General features: G+C 46.2%; 1 long non-coding RNA gene across 2 annotated transcripts; it reads left to right on the forward strand.

The window, feature by feature from the left end:
* The first annotated feature begins 378 nt into the window (after positions 1 to 378).
* On the forward strand, positions 379 to 16,839 carry LOC139257124 (uncharacterized). 2 transcript variants are annotated; one of them, XR_011592226.1, is made up of 4 exons: positions 379 to 690; positions 783 to 1,025; positions 4,514 to 4,601; positions 15,865 to 16,839. It is a non-coding gene; the product is annotated as an uncharacterized lncRNA (long non-coding RNA). The 2 variants fall into 2 exon arrangements; XR_011592223.1 differs by lacking the exon at positions 783 to 1,025.
* Positions 16,840 to 24,662: the final 7,823 nt, after the last annotated feature.

The following is a 24,662-nucleotide window of genomic DNA, read 5'->3' on the forward strand; positions in this document are numbered from 1 at the left end:
AGTAAGTGCACTTACCGATGTTGATATTTTCTCTCCACCCCGATCCATGGGGCGGATCCTGCCCCGATCTTCAGCTCCTTGTTGTGCACTTCTAGTTGGGGCGGCCCAGCTGAACCCGTGGCCACCATTGCCGGGTCGATCTCGGAGTTGGCCCGACAATTAAAATAAAATGGAGGCGCCCTCCCCTTTAAGGACGGATGTACCGCCCAGCCACACACAGCTTCCCACAGGGGAAAGCTGTCAGTGACACCGACCGGCAGCGGCGGCGTTCCTGCGGGGCAATTTCCCACTGGGGTCGGTAAGGGGATCACGGCCGGTCGGTATGGGATTGCCGCATGCCCGACTGGGCGGCAGCACGGGCGGCGTGGAAACCCGCTCCCGCCGCTCCCGGCCCGGGGACAATTTGGGATGGGTCGACCCTTCCGTCTGCCCCCGGTCGGTGAGACCTATTTGCTCCATTGCTGCCTCTTAGAGGTGGTAATGGAGCTTAAGTAGGGCGGCAATTTCGCCCCATCGACTTGTTCCTTTTCATGTAATGTTCCCTTGTATCATCATTTGCTCCCATTATAGAGGATTACCAATCCATGCATAACGTATTTTCCAATTGTTTTCATGTTTTCACGGCTCACGTGACCTGAATTCTGAGCATATGTCTACTATTCATGCACTAACAGACCCTTGCAAAACACAGTAAGTGCTTGAATTTTATTTCCTGAAATTAAATTATTCAATAGCTAAGGTACAGACATTACAAACGAATGATTTTTAAACATGTTTTTCAGCAGCACCAGTTTATCTAAATCCTGCTTCCATGACACTCCAGTCCATTTTTAGACAAGCAAGTTTGTTGATCAGGATTCCTCAACTAGGTTCAACATCATTACTCCGGCATTCACATCTTCCATTGAATCCAATGTTAATACTGGAAGGTCATTAATAGAGTAGGTTAAGAAATCGTGACCACTATTTTAATACCGAGATGGAAGACATAAGGACCCCAGCAGGATTGTTTTTATAAATGGAAGGTAAGAAGAGATATGTCAGAAAGTAGAGGCTAGCTTAGGTCAATATTTGCAGGAGGAAGGGTAGACTGAGGGAATTAAGGAGTTCGCCCTTAGCATGGACTTGTGACAATGAAGATCCCGTTTTCCCACCCCAGAAAGCAATTTTATTCTTTTTATTTGTATTGAGAGTGATGACTTCCCCTGCCATGCTTTAGAATCGCACAGTGCAGAAGGAGGCCATTCGGCCCATCCTGCCTCTGCCAGCTCTTTGAAAGAGCGATCCAATTAGTTCCACTCCCCTGCTCTTTCCCCACAACCCTGCGATTCAAGCCCCTTCAAGTATTTATTCAATTCCCTTTTGAAAGTTGGATCTGTTTCCAACACCCTTAAATGCAGTGCGATCCAAATCCTAACCACTCATTGCGTAAAAAGAATATCCTCATCTCCGTCTGGTTCATTTGTCAATTATCTTCAATCTGTCCTTTGGTCACCGACCCTCCTGCCACTTGAAACAGATTCTCCCTATTTGCTCTATCAAACCCCCTCATAATTTTGAACAACTCAATGAAATCACCTTCAAGAGTTTTTTTATTTTAAAAAGGAAGACTGAATTGCATTTATATAACACCTTTCATGACCACAGGACATCCCAAAGCGCTTTACAGCCAATAAAGTACTTTTGAAGTGCAGTCCCTGTTGTCATATAGGAAATGCGGCAGCCGATTAGAGCACAGCAAGCTCCCACAAACAGCAATGTGATAATGGCCAGATAACCTGTTTTATGATGTTGATTGAGGGATAAATTTTGGCCAGGACACCGGGGAAAACTCCCCTGCTCTTCTTCGAAAAAGTGTCATGAGAATTTTTTACATCCATCTGAGGGGTCAGACAAGGCCCCAGTTTTAAAGTCTCATCTGAAAGATAGCACCTCCGACACTGCAGCACTCCCTCAATACAGCACTGGAGTGTCAGCGTAGATTTTTGCACTCAAGTCTCTGGAGTGGGATTTGTTCCCACAACCTCCTGACTCAAAGGCAAAAGTGCTACTAACTGAGCCACAGCTGACACTACATAAGATACAGCTGAGATCAGCAATCAAGGCAGCAAGCCTTAAATATTACCTGATATTCTTCACTGTACAGATGTGCATGGAGAAGTCTACCGGGTTAGATGGCCAGGCCCATTTGGTTATTTGTCTTGTAAGATCATTCACCAGGTTACAAAATGGAGAGTGAAATTGTCTATGTGGTTGATAATGAAGAGGAAAGTCATGGACTGTAGGAGGATATCAATCTACTGGTCTGGTGGGCAGAACAGTGGCAAATGGAATTTAATTCAGAGAAGTGTGAGGTAATGCACTTGGGGAGGGCTAATAAGGAAAGGTTATACACATTAAATGGTAGGCTACTTCGAAGTGTAGATGAATAAAGGGACCTTGGAGTGCTTGTCCACAGATCCCTGAAAGTAGCAGGCCAGGTGGATAAGGTGGTTAAGAAGGCATACAGAATGCTTGCCTTTATTGGCCGAGGCATAGAATACAAGAGCAGAGAGGTTATGTTTAAATTGTATAATACACTGGTTAGGCCACAGCTGGAATACTGCGTGCAGTTCTGGTCGGCGTATTTAAGGAAGGACGTGATTGCACTGGAGAGGGTGCAGAGGAGATTTATGAGGATGCTGCCTGGAATGGGGAATCTTAGCTATGGGGACAGTCTGGGTTTGTTCTCCTTGGAACAGAGGAGGCTGAGGGGAGACCTCATTGAGGTGTATAAAATTTTGAGGGGCCTGGACAAAGTGGATAGCAAGGGCCTATTTCCCTTAGTGGAGGGGGCATAGGTTTAGGGTGGTTGGTGGAAGGTTTAGAGGGAATTTGAGAAGAAGCTTCTTCACGCAGAGGATTGTGGGTGTTTGGAACTCGCTGCCTGGAAAGATGGTAGAGGCAGAACCCCTCACCACATTTAAAAGGTGCTTGGATGGGCACTTCAAGTGTCGTAACCTGCAGGGTTACGGACCTAGAGCTGGTAAGTGGGGTTAGACTGGATCATCATCATCATCATAGGCAGTCTCTCGAAATCGAGGAAGACTTGCTTTCACTCTAAAAGTGAGTTCTCAGGTGACTGTAAAATTCAATATGGGAATTACAGTCTCTGTCACAGGTGGGACAGACAGTCATTGAAGGAAAGGGTGGGTGGGGAGTCTGGTTTGCCGCACGCTCCTTCCGCAGCCTGCGCTTGTTTTCTGCATGCCCTCGGTGACGAGACTCGAGGTGCTCAGCGCCCTCCCGGATGCTCTTCCTCCACTTAGGGTGGTCTTTGGTCAGGGACTCCCAGGTGTCGGTGGGGATGTTGCATTTTATCGAGGAGGCTTTGAGGGTGTCCTTGAACCGTTTCCTCTGCCGACCTGGGGCTCGCTTGCCTTGTAGGAGTTCCGAGTAGAGCACTTGCTTTGGGAGTCTTGTAAGTACTTCAGGAGTCTAATACGGCCAGAGTGGTCTCCTGGACTAGTTTCGATCGCCTGGATGGGTTGGAGAGGAATTTTCCCAGATTTTTTTCCCCAATTGGCCTGGATTTTTATCTTTTTTTTGCCTCTCCCAGGAGATCCCATGGCTCCGATTGGGGTGGAGTGTAAAATGTTGCGATACATGGGGTATCGCAGTTGTGTGGGGCGGACTGGTTGGGTCGGGTGTTCTTTACCTGTCCACCATTGTTCATTGTTCATAGGTTTATATGTAACCTTCAGGGTTGCTGACCGAGGGCCGTGTGGCTCTTTGTCAGCCGGCGCAGACACGATGGGCCGAAATGGCCTCCTTCTGTGCTGTAGATTTATGTTTCTATAAGATGATGGCAACATGGCAACCATCCTCCCCTCCCCACCTTTGTTCTGTCACACAAAAAGGAACAGTTCAAAAAATAAACTAAAACTGCAATAATCAGAAAACCATATTGGAAACATTTTTATTGCAATGCTTTACTGAGCCAAAGATTCAATTGGGCCAGAAATGATCCAACAAGGTGATAATGCTCATTTAAATAAGGCCAGATGTTCCTTGGTTTAATCATGGTGTTGTGCCATCATTTTTATGTCCAACTGTAAAACGACACAGTAAAACACTCAAAAGGGTTAGAAGCTCATTTCTTGTCAAATACCCATTGGATACCGAAGCTGGCCTGGTCAATGGGAAAATGGAATAAAATATTGCATTGGTCAGTACCATCGTGCAAACTGGATATATTCTGATCAGTTCCTGTTGGTGCAACAGATTCATTATACTGGCTGAAATGTCATGTTGTTCTTCTCACTATAGAAATAGTGAAAACATTAGAAATGTTAAAATATGTTTCTCACACCAGCCTTCGTGTTGATCTTTCTGAGAGAGACTACAAGAGCTGAATTATGTGCAATTGTGCTGTAGGTTTCCATCTCCCAGAACTGGCCTCACTCCCTCTTTTAACTTGATGAATATAAAACTTGAGAATGTTATTACAGATTTTCCCTCTTATTCTGCTCAGGCATAATGGATCACTTGGGAAAAGCACCTGGAGGAAAATCAGGGAGAGAGGATTGCTCAGAAACAGGAGAAGAGGAGCTTTGCAATATGTACGCAATCTCCCCTGGCAGATTTCCCTCCATGCACTGTGCCCGTGTGATCCTTTAAACCCAAGTTCAAGAAGAGGAAAATCCCCTCCCATTTTCAACTCTTAAACTCATTTTGACATTGCTGTTTGTGGGTCCTGGCTGTGCGCAAATTGGCTGCAGCATTTCCTGCATTAGGTAGCACACTGGCCTCTGAGTCAGAAGGTTGTGGGTTCAAGTCCCACTCCAGGGACTTGAGCACATAAATCTAGGCTGACACTCCAGTGCAGTGCTGAGGGAGCGTTGCACTGTTGGTGGTGCCGTCTTTTGGATGAGATGTTAAACTGAGGCCCCATCTCCTCCCTCAGGTGGACGTTAAAGATCCCAGGGCACTATTTCAAAGAAGAGCAGGGAGTTACCCCGGTGTCCTGGCCAATATTTATCCTTCAATCGACATCACTAAAACAGATTATCTGGTCATTATCACATTGCTGTTTGGGGGTGCTTGCTGTGCTCAAATTGGCTGCCGCGTTTCCCACATTACAGTGACTACACTCCAAAAGTACTTCATTGGCTGCAGAGATTTGAGATGTCCGGTGGTCGTGAAAGGCGCTATATAAATGCAAGTCTTTCTTTCTATTACAACAGTGACTACTCATCAAAGGCACTTCATAGGCTGTAAGGCATTTTGGGATGTCCTGAAGTTATGACTTGGCTCTAAATAGAAGCAAGGCTTATTTTTTTTAAGTGATCACGCCGAGTGCCTAACTGGGTGAAGTGGCCGAGACACAAGGTGAAAAACAGAAGCGAGGCTGCAACCCGGCTCACTCTATCCTTGGGTAACGTTGAATTTCCATTCGAAGTACAAAAGCAATAGCGCAACTGTAGCAGTGATATTTCAGCAGGAAAACAAATGAATATTTTCTGATAAGTTAACAACGTGTGCAGGCTGAAGAGAAATCAACGATATGATGATTAATAAATAATTAATGTTTTCTGGCACAATTCGAGCCATTCGGGGCTTATTTAATTGGATAGCGAATCAAATGATGCACCTCTAGCTGATAATAGTTTACAGTTATTAAACCACGCTGCTTGAAACGCATGCGTGACAACAGAAAGCACGGCCAAGGCCTCAGTTTCAAGTCTGGTCGGAATATGTCGATGAAGACGCTGCAACGTCAAGAAAATAAATACTTATTGGCTGACTGCTGCTCCTGCCCACCAGCCAGCCAGCCAAAGCAAGCAGATAATCATTGGGTTTTGCAGCAATGTGGACTGAAGTGTTTCTTACTGAAACAAAGCAGTGCTTGGCCGCAGTGTCTTCCGTGGCCTCCTACTGGAGCAGTCGCCTGGTATGAAAAATAAAAGACATCGTCAAATTGCAGACAAGGAAAAAAAAAGTTGGTAATTTTTTTTAAGAAAGGGAAAAACTGGAACAGAACAGCAGATGTCCTTCCTGTCATAACTCTCTCCAGCTCTGACAGCCTCCTCGCAGAGGAAATCCTTATGGTTGCAAAAGTCAATAGGGATTTGACTCCCTCGATTGAGGTTGGAAAAATCAGGGAAAATTATAAAGCCCAGATGTCAGCCGTTTTGAATGTAATGTCAAATTAACAACATAATATCACTGGAGGCAACAAAAAGAGAACTTTCGCTGCTATGGAATTTGCAAACGCTTCCTTGGCCTGAATGTGGTTGAGCAGGTTACATGCATCACCGATTGTTAAGCCTGGTTTAATAAGATTCACCTGACAGTTCACTGCACCGCTAGAGAATATCCTGGGAAATTCAATTGAACATACAAATCTTTCAAGAAAGTGTCTCACCACGTGGACCTCTCTGTACAAACTACAGGGTATTGTCACATTCAGTTAAGTTTATTTTTCCCCCCCACCCCCTCCTGCAGGCACGGTTCCTGTATGGTTCTGCAGACACTGCAACAATTATCCATTCTTTGTGTATGAGTCTAGCCAGTGAGTATTCCCAGGCTATTCCAGCTATGGAGCCAGAGGAAGATGCATCATAGTCAATATCTATGTGAACCACACAGTAACCAATGTGCACACAGCAAGGTCCCACAAACAGCAATGAGATAAATGACCAGATAAACTGCTGTTGGCGGGATGATGGGATAAATGTTGGTCAGGGCATCAGGAGAACTCCCCCATTCCATTTCAAATATTGCCATGGGGTCTTTTACATCCATCTGAGAGGGCAGTCACAGTCTCAGATGAATGTCTCATCTGCAAGACAGCAACTTCAACAATGCAATACTCCCTGTCTGCCTAGATAACATGCTCAACTCTCTAGGCTGGGGTTTGAACTTACAACTTTCTGAATTAAGAGAATTAAGCCTCATGCCTCACTTCTTTTTAGGAAGACTTAGGCTGGTTATTACATGATCTAGAGAAAAAGGCCAATGTACTTTGACAGTGTGGTAAATGGGAATTTAAGAGGGTGTCTGTGTATTTGCCCTTGTTAACTTGCTCTTGCCCACGGACTTTCTATGGGCAATTGCACGGCAAGTTCCTCTCGGCCAAACATCCAAAATGTTCAGCGCCCTCTACAGGACTATCCTGGACCTTTGTGAACAGGGTAAGCACCTGTGTACTTCCTTAACCAATCAGATTGAAGAATCATTTAATGAACAGCGCAGGGTCTAAGCCAGGCTGTATCAGTTAGAATATTTCATTCAATGTCATACCGGGTACAGAAAGCAAAATAAAGAGAGGGAAAGAAAGATTGGATTAATAAAGAGAGATAAAAGAGTTAGAAAGAAAAAGTGAGAATATTAAAAAAAATTTAATCTTCAACAATAATTATATGTTGAAGTGATGAGACTCCACACTTGTAAAAGTTAATTTTCTGTGCCAGAGAGGTTGTTTCACAGAAATTAAGGGGGAGAAATTCGGCTGTTTTGCGCCTCCCGTTAGTGCCTGCGGGGGGTGATAATGGGGCACTAAGGGGTTACCGACCGGGCGCGGCAAATTCACTGACGTCCGCGAACTTCCCTGCCGGTTTTGCACTGGCGCTAACAGTTACCGCCTTGCTCTCTTATGCCCCGTGGATCGTGAGCGCATATAACATCCGGTGCGCAGTGCCCCGTTACCGCCCCGGAAGTGATATGCGCTCCTGCCCCCTGCCGCATTGCCAGGTGTCAACAACGGCAGCAACAGGAGGCATTGTTGCCTTGGCTGGCTGCTTGGGGAGCGATATTTAAAGGCAGTGGTGGTCAAATAGTGGTGGCAGTGGTGGACAAACTTTATTCTTCACAGCAGCCTGGTGCCTGCTGATTGTTTTTGATGGCACATTGCTGCGTGATTCCTCGAACCTCCAGAGAATGCGTGGGACTGTAATGGAAGTCGCACATGTCGTGTGGCCTTACAGAAATAAGAGGAAGAATCTTGAAACCCAGCATTGGCCCTTCCCTTTAATCAAGGGAAGGAGACTCTGGTGCCAGCAGCACTGCACTAATCATTCGACCCTCTCACACACTTTAGCGCCCTAAGAGAAGTGGTCGCACTTGATTTAATGCTCCATTTCCCACTAAAGCTGAAGTTCCCGGGATGAAAAAAGGATTATCGCCTGGCGATACTTCCCTCACTTCTCAAAAGTTATCGGCCCAAATGGGGCGCAATGGAATTTCTAGCTCTAAGACTTAATATGCTGTTAAAAGGGAATGGACAAGCCTAACTTTTTCTGGTGAATTTATTCCATATGTGAGGTAAGTACAGGAACTTCACGCCAATCAAGACTTTTGGATGGTGAGTCAGACGGCGAGATGCTGTTTTCAGTAACTTTACAGAGGAACGTCGCATCTCAGACAGCAACTTCTGGATTTCCGTGTTTAACTGCGCATGTGTGGTTGCTGGAAGTTGCTGTCCAATTTATATATAAATTCCGGTGGCCCCTGGCCTGCGAGCGGAAAGAGCAGTGTGGCGGCATACCACTCCAGGGAGCAGCACATGCTGGAGCAGGAGAGCAACGGCAGTGAAAGGGACGTCACCAAGGTCCAGGTCGGTGATTGGAGCGTGGGCAGGTACATCAGGAGCGGCGAGGTCGGGGCGAAGGAGCGGCGAGAGACTGTAGAGGGACATGATCGCGGCCCAGGAGAAGCGTGAGTTTGGCCCCAGGGGCAGCACGGGCCAGCCCACACTGTGATGTGTGTGTGCACTAGGTCTGTGCAGCAGATCAGGTCTCCAGTCGTCTTGGTTAATCCTTGCTACTGGACCAAGGCCTAGCTCTGTCAAGCCCGTGTGGTGGCTGGTGTGCAATGGCCACCCACGTTAAAAAAAATCCAAGCACAGGCATCTTCCCCCCTTCACAATATAGTTAGGTCCATCATTGAAACTTCTGTGAACTTTTTGACGTGGAAGCATGTCAACCTCGACTCGAGGGACTGCCTATGATGATGAAATTCTGGTGGGCACTGCCAGCCTCACAGCGCCCACTGTTATTTTCACAGTAAAATCTTACCCATTAATTATGGATGTCAGTGTCAGCCATGGCTCAGTGGGTAGCACTCTCATGTCCTGAGTCAAAGGTTTGTGGGTTCAAGTGCATCTCCAGAGACCAGAGCACAAAATCTAGGCTGACGCTCCAGTGCAGTGCTGAGGGAGTGCTGCATTGTTGGAGGTGCTGCCTTTTGGGTGCACCATTATACTGAGGCCCCGACTGCCCCCTTAGCTGGGTGTAAAAAAATCCCATGGCACTAGTTGAAGAAGACCAGGGGAGTTATCACCGGTGTCCTGGCCAATATTTATCTCTCAAGCAACACCTAAAAGCAGATGATCTTGTCATTTAGCTCATTGCTGTTTGTGGGAGCTTGCTGCGTGAAAATTGGCTGCTGCATTTTCATAGAATTACATACATGGGATATCCGACACAGAAACAGGCAATTCGGCCAAACCAGTCCATGCCGGCATTTATGCTCCACTCGAGCCTCCTCCCGTCTTTCCTCATCTAAATCTATCAGCATAACCCTCTATTCCTTTCTCCCTCATGTGCTTGTCTAGCATCGCTTCAACCACTCCCTGTGGTAGCGAGTTCCACATTCTCATCACTCTTTGGGCAAATAAGTTTCTTCTGAATTCGCTATTGAATTTCTTGGTGACTATCTTATATTGATGGCCTCCAGTTATGCTCTTCGCCACAAGTGGAAACATTCTCTCTCTATTCACTCTATCTAAACCTGTCATAGTTTTAGGTCACCCTGCAGCCTTCTTTTTTTAAGAGCAAAGAGACCCAGCCTGTTCATCCCTTCCTGATGTGTGCCAGGCAATGACCATCTCCAACAAGAGCAGATCAGAGGCTGGGTATTCTGTGGCGAGTGTCTCACCTCCTGACTCCCCAAAGCCTTTCCACCATCTACAAGGCACAAGTCAGCAGTGTGATGGAATACTCTCCAATTGCCTGGGCAAGTGCAACTCCAAAAATAATCAAGAAGCTCAACACCATCCACGACAAAGTAGCTAGCTTGATTGGCACCCCATTCACCACCTTCAACATTCACTCACTCCACCCCTCGCGCACTGTGGCTGCAGTGTGTAACATCTACAAGATGCACTGCAGCAACTCGCCAAGGATTCTTCGGCAGCACATCCCAAACCCGCGACCTCTACCACCAAGAAGGACATGGGCAGCAGACACATGGGAACACAATCACCTCCAAGTTCCTCTCCGAGTCACACGCCATCCTGACTTGGAACTATATCGCCGTTCCTTCATCGTTGCTGAGTCAAAATCCTGGAACTCTCTCCCTCATAGCACTGTGGGAGTTCCTTCACCATAAGGACTGCAGCGTTTCAAGAAGGTGGCTCACCACCACCTTCTCAAGGGCAATTAGGGATGGGCAATAAATGCTGGCCTTGCCAGTGATGTCCACATCCCAGGAACAAATTAAAAAAAATATGTATACCCTCTCACTTCTGGTGTTATCCTTGTAAATCTTCTCTGCACCCAATCCACTGCCTCTACATCCTTTTTATAATATGGCGACCAGAATTGTACACAGTACTCTAAGGGGGAGAAATTTCCCTGCAAGGTAGTTTCTGCCCGGGGAAGAGGGGCACTACTGCCACCCGGGAAATTGCCCGCAAGGTTTCGGAGGCGATGACTTGGCAGCGCAGCACCTAACGGCTAGCACCCCGGGCCGCCAGGCAACCGGCCATGACGTCATCACTGTGTGCGGTGACCCCCTCACTTAACCGATCACTTAACACCCAACGGGCGGCGAGGCTAGTGCGAGTGGATGTCAACGCCAGCTTTGTGATCGCGAAGCTGGCGAACATCCGCTCTCAGGGCGCCCCTTAAACGGGAAGGCGCCCCTTAAAGGGGAGGGTGCCAACGTGGTAAAGGCCGCTATCGTGCACTCCGTCTTGGGTGCTGGGCTGCTGGCCCGGTCTCACGCTGCCCTGGTAGACCAGTGGCGGCCAGCAAAGGGACTGCAGAGTGCGCAATGGCCCTCTCCTTTAACCGAAGGGGAGAAGCATTTTAGCACGGTAACACCGAGCGGAGCATCAGTGTAGCCCTGGACTCAGCGCCATGGGATCGCTTCGAAAGGAAGGAGTGCCGGAGACAGCGTTACGCTTCCTTTGAGGGGCAGTAGGCCCAATTCAGCTTCAGGAGCGGGATTCCTGAGCTGGCCGGTAAAAGTCCCGGCCCCAGAGGTTTAGCACTCCCAATCGGGACGCGTGGCAATTTAGTCCCCTAAGTGTGGTCTAACCAAGGTTCAATACAGTTTAGCATAAGTTCCTGACTCTCCAATTCTATGGGTTGGATTTTCCGGTCTTTTGTGCTCCGTTTCTCATCCCAGAGCACCGCCAATGGTGGCAGTGAGGTGCTTTGGCTGAGCAGTCAGCCTCCAGCGCCCCGCAGTGATCCTTGGATCCAGTTTAGCGGCGGCGCTTAGCAGCACCGCCCGGAAGAGCTGCACCCGGTATGCAATGGCCCTGGGTGCGATACCGGTGCCAGTTTTGATTTTAGCCTGACCCGTACGCCCCGCAGCTTGCCTCACAGTGACCGCCTGGGAAATCAGGTGGTTCACGATCCCAATAGTGGAAAGGTAAGTGATGGACTCCTGAGGTAAGTATGATTGTTTTTCCTTTAAATTTGTTTTGTTGAGATTTGTGTTGTGGTGGCGTGGGCAATGTTTTGCGATTGTTTTTGTGGGGTTTATTTTAGGGTCCCCCCCCCAACCACCGCCCCCCCACCGCCCCCAACCCCACCAACCGTCCCCTGCCGTCTCTCGGAGCACTCCCAGCCCGGCTCTTTAGCTCAGGAGTTTCCCCATTCTAACGCCCTAAGAGAGGTGTACAATGCCTTCCTTAGCGCTGCGCCCCCTGACTCAGGGCCCAGATGCACAAACTTACATACTGAGGCGCAAACTGTTCCTGGGTGCCTAACCTTCCCGGCCTGCCGCCATTACCGCCTCAAAAACATCAACGCCGAAAATCCAGCTCTACACCTCTCGGAACAAACCCTAGTGTTTTTTTTATGGCCTTGCTAACCTGTGTCACAACTTTTAGTGATTGTGTATTTGTACTTTGATGTCCCTTTGTTCCTCTACCCCACCTAGACTCGCTCCCTCCAATTAATAAGTGACCTCCCTATGCTTCCTAGCAAAATGTAATATCTCACATTTATCTGTATTGAACTTCATTTGCCAATTATATGCCCATTCTGCAAGTTTATTCATGTCATCCTGTAATTTGTTGTAGTCCTCCTCGGTATTGAATTTGGCCGCCCCCCTCCCCCCCCCCCCCCAACTCCAGTTCTCCAGTTTGGTGTCATCCGCAAATTAGAAATTGTGTTTTTGATTCCAAAGTCTAAATTGTTAATATAAATTGTGAACAACAGTGGTCCCAGCACTGATCCTTGTGGAACACCAGTACCCACCTTCTGCCACTGTGAATAGCTACCCTTTGCCCTACTCTCTGCTTTCTTGAAGCCAGCTAGCTATCCATTCTGTTACTTGTCCCCTGACTCTGCATTCTCTGACCTTGTTCATCAGACTATTGTGGGGTACCTTATTGAAGGTCTTTTGAAAATCTAGATAAATTACATCTATTGCATTATCATTGTCTATTCTGTTACCTCTTCAAAAAATTCAATGAGGTTGGTCAAGCAAGAACTCCCCTTCCCGACATTACAACTGTGACTACACTTCAAAAAAGGTCTTCATTGGCGGTAAAGTGCTTTGGGATATCCTGAGGACGTGAAAAATGCGATATAATTGTAAGTTCTTTCTCTCTTTCCTTCTATGAATCAATGACAAGGGGTATTGCATATTCATGGGAAGCTAGTGTTTTCTACTGCGATGACAAATGTTTGTTTCACTATGCAAATTGAACAAGGGAAAATATAATTGCATTGCACATGTTGTTAGATTTTCTTTAGTCCTGCGTTTCTATTGTAATTAGCTACCATTAAGCCAGCTACCATTAAGCCAGCGATTACCCGCTATAATAGGCTCTAGGAGAATTTAGATGTTGAACATATGAGGGAAGTTGAATTACTTGCCTATTTCCATAGCTGTCAAGATCAATGACCTTCTAGGAGTGAGATTTATGATCAAAAAGACTGAGGAAGATCACAAACCCTTTTAAACATATGGAACCATGTTTATTTTAAAAAGTAAAATATGCCAAAATAGGTCACATATTTAAAACTCACTCAAAGTGAGCAAGACTTGGCAAATCTGTATTTTCCATTTTCAGCGAGGTGGTACCTGCGTTCAAATAGCAGAGAGGAATTTGCTACAAATACGTCGAGCGATTGTACGTGAATGTCTTTGATCGTAATTTAGACCCACTAAACTGGATATACAGACCAGGTTTGAAAATAAAATAAAAAGATGGGCCAAAGTTTTGGATAAAGAATCTCAGAGATTTGACATCTCTTTTAAGCTGCTGGTGAATCTGCCGTTGCAGTCTGTTTCTATTTCATATTTCCAGCGTTTGCAATTTTGCTACATTGAGGTGTTTATTCAAGGTTGTTGTCAGAAAAGTACAACAATAATGTAAAACTAGCTTTGCTCTGCTTATTATGCTGTAAATTGTCAAAACATGCCAAATCAATGCAAAGCTTTTTGTCCATAACATAACTGAAGATCATGGGGGAACACGCCTCTGGCCACACAGTCTCACTCAGGTCATTCTGGTTTGATATCCATCAGCAACACTTAAGCTATCATCCAATTCTTCCAAGACTGTTAAGCTGCAAAGGGTTGTTTTGGGTTTTACATGAACTGTTGTCGGCTCCCCCTCTGGCACTTCACATTCCTTGCAGAAATCGTGTTGGTTCTGAGTGAGTTCAACATCTCTCTTTAAAGAAAGAAGAAAGAAATTGCATTTATATCGCTGCTTTCACGACGCCAGGATGTCCCAAAACACTTTACAGCCAATGAAATACTTTTGGAGTGTAGTCACTGTTATAATGTACCGAACGCTGCTGCCAATTTGTGCACAGCAAGCTCCCACAAACAGCAATGTGACAATGATCAGATCATCCATTTTCAAGTGTTGGTTGGGGGATAAATATTGGCCAGGTCACTGCAGAGAACTCCTCTGCCCCTTCTTCGAAATACTGACATGGTATCTTTTACGGCCACCTGAGAGGGCAGAGAGGCTTCGGTTTCATCTGAAAGACGGCACCTCCGACAGTGCAGCACTCCCTCAGCACTGCACTGGAGTGTCAGCCTAGATTGTGCTTTAAGTAACTTTTGGTGTACAGTGTGTAGGTTAAAACCTGAAAGTTAAAAATCAACAATTCTCGGAGCGCTGAATTGGTATAATCAGCAGCGAGTCTCTGTAATGATTACTTTGTACGCTGAACAAACATCTAAACATGCAGCCACAATCAAACCCAGACCTATTAAGTTGCGCTATAGTTGTTATTTGCAGCACAGCTTTCAGAAGCTTGGCATACCACTAAATAATTTAATGCTGGGATGATCTGCATAAGGTTTCCTAACCATCATGTAGAACAGTAGAAATTTGCAAGTGAGCTTTATTTAGAAATTACTGTTGCCGATCATCGGGCTGGATTTTCGCCTGTTTCCGGGCGCATTTTGCAACGAAATCAAAAATTTAGTGCCGGGTTAACGTTAGCGTCAGAGCGCACAACTTTTGCCAAATCAACGTTCACGAGGAGCGTTAGCGCTAACTCCTGCACCATACAATTTGTGTGCCGGAGCCGAAAGTACCGGCGCTAAAATATTTGCATGCGCAAATTTATTTTCCCGCACTTTTGGTCTGCTGTCCGATCGCAAACGCTAATGCAGGACGCAGCCACGCACATGCGCAATGCACTCGGAGCTGAATCATCCATTTAAAATTGGATTTTCATGATGGAGGATGAGGAATCGAGAGAGTGTGCCAGGTGATTCAGCCAGGAGGCTAACGAAACTCGAGTCAGAGCTGTGGGGAGAAAATAGCAGGAGTTACATTGCAGGGGTGGATTTAGGCCATCGATTTTAAATGCATTTGGAGGAAAATTGCTGAGGAGGTCTCTGCCTCAGACACAGTGGTTAGGAGTGGCACACGGTGCCGAAAGAAGTTCAATGATCTTTCGAGGGTCATTAGAGTGAGTACAATTGCTTCAATTATAAATCTGACACACTATTGTTCTCATGCTGTTGGTGTCTCTCAGCACTCTGTGGGTTGCCTTCTAAAATGCATGATACATAGTTAGGCTTAGTTCAGCACCCTATTTTCCATGAATGATCTTTACACATTATTAAGATTGCTTTCTGAGACCTCATAACATGTCTCCGCACTTTGATGTCCTCCTGATGAACCACGTGTAACTTCCAAGGCCATTAAACATACAGTTAGACAGTATGGTATAAGTGCTTTGGTGGCTATCTGTGTGTGCCACAAGAGCACTTGTAACCATTCCCATTTTTATCTTTGCAGGCAAGGAAGTCCCATAATCGGTGTGAGCAGGTGCGGACAGGCAGCGGTCTGCCTTGGACCCCGCCACTCATTAACAATGAGGAAAGAGTCACTGGCTTCATTGGCATCTCAGGTCGGCAACTGAGGGTAAGTCCTGCACACTCCCTGGACTGGGTTGGGGCAATGTCATGCAGTTTCTGTGGACTAGGGTTGGGGCAATGTCCTGCACACTCCTGGGCTGGGTTGGGACAATGTCATGCAGCGTCTCTGGACTAGATATAATGGAGTAGTGGCAGTCCTTCAAATCAGCCTGCGCTATGTGACCTTCCTCATGTCACCCTGCCCCCTCCCCTGCTGCTCACCACTTGTCTGTTGCTTTCTACTTCCAGATGACCAGCCACAGCCACAGCATCCCTCAAGGCAACACTCCATGTCAGGCCATCGTGTGGAGGACGAGGAAAAAGAGGAGGAGGAGGAGGATACTGATCAGCTGACTCCGGCGTAGATGCAATCCACCCGTTTTACCACCGGCACTCAGCTCGTCTTTCTCGGGGTTTGATAACTCCGAGGCTCCTGGGACTAGTGGTGTGCAGCGACGCAGTTCTGGAGTTGAATCCCATATGCCATCTCTCCGGAGGGTGAGTCGGCAAAGTCAGTCTGCTGACAGACAGGCAGACGTGGAACTGGACATGGTGGGAATATCCAGGGAGACCAGCTCACCCGTCAGCTCCTTGATGTCTTGGATAGGATTCCCGCGGCCATCGAGAGTCTTATAGCGACCATTAACGGAGGTAGGGTCACAGATTGTCGGTGCGAGCCATGAAACCTGCGAGGCCATCAGTAGCCACACGAGGCTGGTGGCCTCCAGCAGTGACACTGGAGTCCCGGAGAGTGTGGCGCGAAGCCTTGCCAAATATGGTGCATCACAGGCACAAGCTCTGCTTCAGCTTGGGCAGGTAATGCAGTCCATAAACCCTCCCACCATACTCTGTGTTCCCCACTGTCACACCCAAATCCAAACCACCTGTGACTGGCGACACAAATGGAGAGGCTCACCAGTCAGAAGCTGGGCCTTCCATGCCACGAGCTGGTCCAGTGTGTTCCCAGGCAGCGTCTCCATTGTCTCTAACCCCAACACAGCAGCGCTCTGGCAACCTTGCTGCATGGCATCTCGGTACCACTTGGGTTAGGAGCAGCAAGTAAGGGAGGGTGGCAAGGGGGAAGGGGTCAAAAGCCGGTGGTAAAAGATAGTGAGACAGGGATTGCTGCATTTATGCTGTTGATGCTGGGTGCATCTTATGTTTTATGTTTCATTATTATGTTCTGATTTATCGTGTTCATAATGTTGTTGTTGTTGTTGTTGAATGATCACACTGCTGGATGCAGCTAATTTATGTTATTTTATTAAAGTTTCACAATTAAGTTTACAAAGTTGACAAAGTTTACAATGTTTAACATATTCTTTTGTTCCTGTGTAGTGTCTCATTTGCAGAATAAAAGTGGGAATAGTCAACATGGTGGGATAGAGTGGACAGGCAATGGTCAAACGTACCGTTCACTCTTCAAGCAAAGCGTTCAATTATGAGCTGCTGACGTAAGGCTTTTGCAGCGGCAAAAGCTCAACGAGGCCTCTCCTGTGGTTGTGGTGGCATGGGTTCTTCGTCAGGCTCCTCTTCCCCCTCCCCCCCTCCCCTCTCTCCTGAGGTGGTCCTGCAATCCCCATTGGCAATTCCTGTCTCCTCATGATGGCTAAGTTGTGTAGCATGCAGCACACCACAAAAAACTCAAGAGAACTGCTGAGGGGAGTATTGCAGGCAGGCTCCAAAATGGGCCAGGCATCTGAAGTGCTGCTTGAGCATTCCAATTGTCTGTTCGACAATGTTGCGTGTGGCTGCATGGCTCTCATTATAGCGATGATAGGCTTGTGTCTGAGGGTTGCGGAGGGGGGTCATGAGCCAGGTGGTGAGGCCGCAACCTTTTACCCCCAGCATTCAGCTCTGGCTTTGTGCTGGACCATGCGTGAGACCTTGCTGCCACACAAGATGAACGCATCATGGATGCCCTTAGATATTTGGCTTTGACTGCCATGATGTGCTGAGTATGGTCACAGACGATCTGTACGTTTATGGAGTGGAAGCCCTTTCAGTTTTGGTAAACCTCTGGATTGAGTAAAGGTGCTCGCAGGGCGATGTGCGTACAATCAATGGCACCATGAACCTTGGGGAAGCCAGCAAATCGTCCAAAACCTACAGCCCTCTCATTTTGGGTCTCTTGGTCATTGGGATGTTTATGAAGTCCATCCTGTATGCGTACAGTGCATTAGTCACCTGCCGATTGCTGCACTGTGTAGCATGCTGTGAAATGGAGCATATGTCCACTGCTGATGCCTGAAAGGAGCCGGAGGCATAGAAGGCAAGTGCTGCAGTCACCTTCACCTCGACGGGCAGTGCAGTCCTGTTGCCGCTGGTAGGCTGTAGGTCTGCCTGTATGAGCTGGCATATCTCTGTCAGCATTTCTTTTCGGAAGCACAGCCATCTAACGCACTGTGCCTCAAAGAGCTGCAGGTATGAGCGATGTTCTCTGTAAACTCGTGGAGGGTAAGGCCTCCTCCCCATACGTCTGCGACCTCTTTGATTACGTTGAAAATGATCACCAATAAGTCTACTTCCAGCTCGACGCTGTATGATATAGCAGCCAGGATTACTGACTCCCGACATAGCATGGCCCCCATCTTTTAAAATGTCCTTAAATGTTCTTTAAAACAAACTAGAAACTCACATAAACTTCACAATCAAAAGTATGCAGTAATGCAGCATTCTTCTCCCAAAGCTTTTAATCACTCACAACTGTGACTTTTTCTTCCATTTTGAAGATGGCGACGTTAGTGCCTGGTGTGCCCTGGGTGTGACTGCTTTATGCTGGCGGGTTCCCGGGCGAACGCTAAAGTTCCACCCGGGGTGCCAGCGCAGCGATGCACGACGACTTACATAGAAACATAGAAAAAAGCTGCAGGAGTAGGCCATTCGGCCCTTTGAGCCTGCACCACCATTCAATAAGATCACGGCTGATCATTCCTTCAGTACCTCTTTCCTGCCTTCTCTCCATACCCCTTGATCCCCTTAACCGTAAGGGCCATATCTAACTCCTTCTTGAATATACCCAATGAACTGGCATCAACAACTCTCTCCGGCATGGAATTCCACTGGTTAACAACTCTCTGAGTGAAGAAGTTTCTCCTCATCTCAGTCCTAAATGGCCTACCCCTTATCCTAAGACTATGTCCCCTGGTTCTGGACTTCCCCAACATCGGGAACATTCTTGCCGCATCTAACCTGTCCAGTCCCGTCAGAATCCTATATGTTTCTATGAGATCCCCTCTCATCCTTCTAAACGCCAGTGAATAAAGGCCCAGTTGATCCAGTCTCTCCTCATGTGACAGCCCAGCCATCCCTGGAATTAGTCTGGTGAACCTTCGCTGCACTCCCTCAATAGCAAGAACATCCTTCCTCAGACTAGGAGACCAAAACTGAACACAATATTCCAGGTGAGGCCTCACCAAGGCCCTGTACAAGTGGAGAAAGACCTCCCTGCTCCTATATTCAAATCCCCTAGCAATGAAGGCCAACATACCATTTGCCTTCTATACCCCAGGTCTCTCTGTTCATGTACCCACTTTAGAATTGTACCCGTTAGTTTATATTGCCTCTCCTCATTCTTCCTACCAAAATGTATCACTTCGCACTTTTCTGCGTTAACTTCATCTGCCATGCGTCTGCCCATTCCACCAGCCTGTCCCTGTCCTCTTGAAGTCTATCCCGATCCTCCTGACCGTTCACTATACTTCCAAGTTTTGTGTCATCCGCAAATTTTCAAATTGTGCTCTGTACACCCAAATCCAAGTCATTAATGTGTATCAAGAAAAGCAGTGGTCCTAGTACCGACACCTGGGGAACACTCCTATATACCTTGTTATTCAATGAGCTCATTTGCTGTTTCAATGCCCATACGTCATCCAAACAGTCAAATCAGCGGGCGGGTAGAAAGTTTTAGCACCGCCGCCAAAACCATTGGCGAAAATTCCACCCTGGCGCGAAATCTTGTGCGCCTCGCTTCACGTCCCCAAAAATCATTTTTTGCCCCACTGAGGCGCTAAATGGGGCACAAATGAGCCGAAAACCCAGCCCATCACGTTTCTGGATGTTTTGATTTGTTTATCTACAGAAAGGATCTAGATCAGAGTTATTTCAAAGTGTGCTTTTAAAATACATCTGCTGCCCATGTCCTTGTGGATTGTGGAGGTCACGGGTTTAGGCTGGGCGGCAGAAGAAGCATTGGTGAGTTGTTCCAGTACATTCCGCAGATAGCGCACACTGCAACCACAGTACGTTGATGATGGTGATGTTTCACTCCCAGAGCTTCAAAGAAAGCATTGTTTCACAACAACTACATTGTTTATTTCAATAATAAGACTGGTTAAATCATCACTGTGGCAAGCCACTCTGTCTGTCTGAGATCATTTATATTATTCCTAATGGTTTCACTTTATTCTGCATGCATTAATTTAACTAGATTATGAATGATCCAACTCTCATTAATAATTAATTAACGAGTTATGCGTACATTAGACATATTTTGGAGTGTTATAGACTCAGAAAAAGATGATCACTATATAAATGATCCCGTTAGGCAGCCGAAACGATAACTGTTGAGAATAGTGTGTTTCCTAAGCTCCTTTACTACATGAAATAATACAAGTTAATAAGCCCCAATAAGTTGTTGTAGGAACACAACTTTGAAAAACATTGCAAAGTACTGAAGATTTATTAAGGTTATCTGTGGGCTGGCGGTTTAGGGAATGTTAAACACTTCAGAAACAATTGGATTTCCTCATTTTACTAAACCTCCAGCAGTGGTGTGCCATGCTCAGGGACTCCGAACAAAGCAGATCGGATAATCAACCTGTGCCTTCTCTGCAGGAATTTTAATAAAAGACTATTTAGGAAGGAAATCAGCGAGCATTGTTTCACACAAAGGGCAATAAAAATCTGGCACCCTCTCCCCAGAAAGGGTATGGATGCTCAGACAATTGAAGCTTTTAAGACTGAGATTGATAGCTTTTTTGTTGGGTGAAAGTATAAGGAGATATGGAGCAGAGGCGGAAAAATGGAGTTGAGGTGCCGATCAGTTATGTTCTAATTAAATGGCGGAGTGGGTCTGAGGATATAAATGGCCTGCTCCTGCTCCTGCTCCGAACGCTACTATAAAATCTGAATTCAAACAATTATCCGGTGATATTTTTTTGGCTGCCTTTACTGATTGGTTTTCATTTCTTTGGAATGCAAGTTTACATTAGGTAAGGAATCTTTTCTTTGTCCCATGTAGCATTCATTTTCGTATACAAGGCATCGCAACGAGACATTGAACAACAAAACAGGAATGTGCAATACCACAGTACTGGTGATAAGATTACTTCAGGACAGAGACATGCAGCCTTCTCCCAGGCAGCCACAGCCAGTGCACTGCCAGCTCTCATTCCACCCAGTCAGCCAGATCCACCACCACCACCACAACTTCAACAATATATAAAGCGCACACAGGCATTCCAGCAAGGCTTGCATGAATTAAATATAATTAAAAGCACACAGCGGCTCCCTGGCTGACTCAGCAGATGAGTGCACTGTGTGGTGTGGAACTGAGCCATGCAATCCAGTAAGGCCCCAGATTCAATTCTTGGTCTGTGCTGAGTTACCTCAGTTCAGGCAGAATTCTGCAATTGCTGTCCAATGACCCCGCCCCACCCCCGCTGTAAATTGTGTGTGTGGATAAAGAAAGGATTGGGCTTGTCGATGGTGCCTCCTGCGGTCAAATAGCCTGTCAGCACTCGCAGTCCAGGATCACGCATCACAAATGAACATTTGGAAGGCTGTCAGTGTCTGCGTAACCATGACTCACTGCCTTCAGGAAAGATGGGGAGAAAATGGAATAAAGAAACTCCCACACAATATGGGAGCATAATTCCTATCTTTTTTCAAATAATAATGGAAGAAATTATCTTTTTTTGGGGGGGGGGGCGGGTGTAGGTGGGGTGTCCAAATGAAATCGTTAACATGTTCTTAAAATCACGATCCCACTGTGTGGTTTAGATTAAAATTGGGGCTCGTCAAAAACATTTAAACAACACAAGGAAAAATTATTTTCTGTTCTTTAAGCATAAGCTTTAGTTTATGTGTTATTGAGATTGCCTTTGTAGCAGTAAATGGAAAGGACTGTGCACATAGGTAATATATTCAATTAAGGCAATTTCTAAATTTTCCTTTGCCCCACCATTGGTTACAGTGACTTCAGGCACTTGGTGTCATGCTCTGGAAGTTCCCCCGCTAAACGCATCGGCCTCTTCCCCACCTCAGCCGCTTGTGAAAGATTCTGTATAAATGCAAGATCTTTCTTTCCCTGGAGGCGTTGGCATCAGCATGAGCGATAAGCCAGAGGAGGGAAAATTAAAATTAGAAAATGTGATCGAGAGTGAGGTTGGGGACTTGATAATCTTCACATGAGAAGATTATCATGACAGTAGGGGATTTGGGTGTAGGCAGGGAAAATGTATTAGGCAGTAGGGAAAAAGAAATGAGTGGAGAAAGCCTCGACAATGAGAGGGACCTCATAGGTCTCAAGACCATATGTGATGGCATGATCACCTCTCTTCAAGAAGTCCTCTACCTTACCTATCACTGCGTCTCTCACCCGAGCACCTGAATTTAAATATTCACATTTTAATTTGACGAGGCAGCAGCCGATAACGGCACAATTTCCTCATTAATAACCGTAGCAAGCAAAAATCTATTTTTTTAGAAGGACAAAAACGGTAGGCGCATCAGTAAACACAAGCGATTACTCCTTTTAGCTGTTTTGACTTCCATCCCACCACATTTTATTTGTATCTACATGTTTACAGGAATTAGCAGGGACAGGAATTTTGGGCTCATAGCCACATTTTGAGGCTGTAGCACATCTGCCATTTATAAAATTTGCATCTTTACCCCTACGGTTCTGGATGTATTAAGAGTCCTTGACCTTTCCAAAGTGCATCAATAATGGAATCCAATAGTCAGATTCCACTGCCTGAAAGTTTAGACTTTTAATAAAACTCACTGTCATGTATCTTACATTGTTATATATAACTGTAATAAGATATGACCTGTAACCACCAGCATACCTTACCACCAGGAGTGCACTTGCAAGAGACAGGTATATAAGGACAGGTCTCAGGCAAGTGCAGCATTCCAGAGCTGTGAAATAAAGGTGCAGGTCCAGAGTGACCTTGACTTCACTACATACCTCGTGTGAATCTGTACTGAGGGGACAGGACTTTACAATGGCGACGGGTTACGGGATTACAGAATCCACAGAATGGTGAACAACGGATCAGATGAAAAGTACAATTGGGAGGACTTTATAGAAAGGCTCCAGCAAAGCTTTGTAACCAAAGACTGGTTAGGCGACGATAAGGCAGACAAGAGAAGAGCCCATCTCTTGACCAGCTGTGGCTCGAAAACATACGCTTTAATGAAGGATCTGTTGGCATCCGAGAAACCAGCAAGCAAGTCGTTTGAAGAATTAAACACACTGGTAAGAGACCCCCTGAAGCCAGCGAGCAGCCTACACATGGCCAGACACAGGTTCTACAACTACAGACGCGGTGTGGGCCAGAGCATACCCGACTTCGTGGCGGAACTTCAGAGGTTGGCTAGTTTATGTGAGTTCTCCGATGAACTGAGGAGAGAAATGCTGAGAGACTTTTTCATTGAAGGAATAGGCCTATTCCAAAAGCTCATAGAGACCAAGCACCTGACATTAGAGGCAGCAGCACTGGTTGCACAGACATTCTTGGTTGGGGAAGAAGAAACGAGATTGATTTACAATGCAGGTACGACAACTAACGAAATAATGGAACAAGGAGTTCACAGCATTAGACAAGCTGCTACCCCCACACACAGACAAAACTGGGAGAACAGGCTCTCGACAGCAAGCAGAAGCCACCAAGGGCCACAGGAACGGCCGTTCACACCTCATCAACCCACAATGCGAGCAATCAACTACAAACTGAGAGAAGCTCAAGAGAGATCAGCCAGATGCAGCTCATTCTTTGCAAGCTGTCAAAATAAAGTAAATGAGTTGACGGCACAAATCATTACAAATGAGTATGATTTGGTGGCCATTATAGAAACGTGGTTGCAGAGTGGCCAAGACTGGAAATTAAACATACAGGGGTATCTGACGATTCGGAAAGATAGACAAGAAGGGAAAGGAGGTGGGGTAGCTCTGTTAATAAAGGATGATATCAGGGCAGTTGTGAGAGATGATATTGGCTCTAATGAACAAAATGTTGAATCATTTGGGTGGAGATTAGAGATAGTAAGGGGAAAAAGTCACTGGTGGGCATAGTATATAGGCCCCCAAATAATAACTTCACGGTGGGGCGGGCAATAATCAAGGGAATAATGGAGGCATGTGAAAAAGGAACGGCAGTAATCATGGGGGATTTTAACCTACATATTGATTGGTCAAATCAAATCGCACGGGGTAGCCTGGAGGAGGAATTCATAGAATGCATACGGGATTGTTTCTTGGAACAGTATGTTACAGAACCTACAAGGGAGCAAGCTATCATAGATCTGGTCCTCTGTAACGAGACAGGAATAATAAACGATCTCCTAGTAAAAGATCCTCTCGGAATGAGTGATCACAGTATGGTTGAACTTGTAATACAGTTCGAGGGTGAGGAAGTAGTGTCTCAAACGAGTGTACTATGCTTAAACAAAGGGGACTACAGTGGGATGAGGGCAGAGTTGGCTAAAGTAGACTGGAAACACAGACTAAACGGTGGCACAATTGAGGAACAGTGGAGGACTTTTAAGGAGCTCTTTCATAGTGCTCAACAAAAATATATTCCAATGAAAAAGAAGGGCGGTAAGAGAAGGGATAAACAGCCGTGGATAACCAAGGAAATAAAGGAGAGTATCAAATCAAAGACCAATGCATATCAGGTGGCCAAAGTTAATGGGAAACTAGAGGATTGGGAACATTTTAAACAACAGAAAAGAATGACTAAAAAAGCAATAAAGAAAGGAAAGATAGATTTCGAAGGTAAACTTGCGCAAAACATAAAAACAGATAGTAAAAGCTTTTA

Source organism: Pristiophorus japonicus, chromosome 3 (genome assembly GCF_044704955.1).
Source record: "Pristiophorus japonicus isolate sPriJap1 chromosome 3, sPriJap1.hap1, whole genome shotgun sequence".
NCBI lineage: Eukaryota > Metazoa > Chordata > Chondrichthyes > Pristiophoridae > Pristiophorus > Pristiophorus japonicus.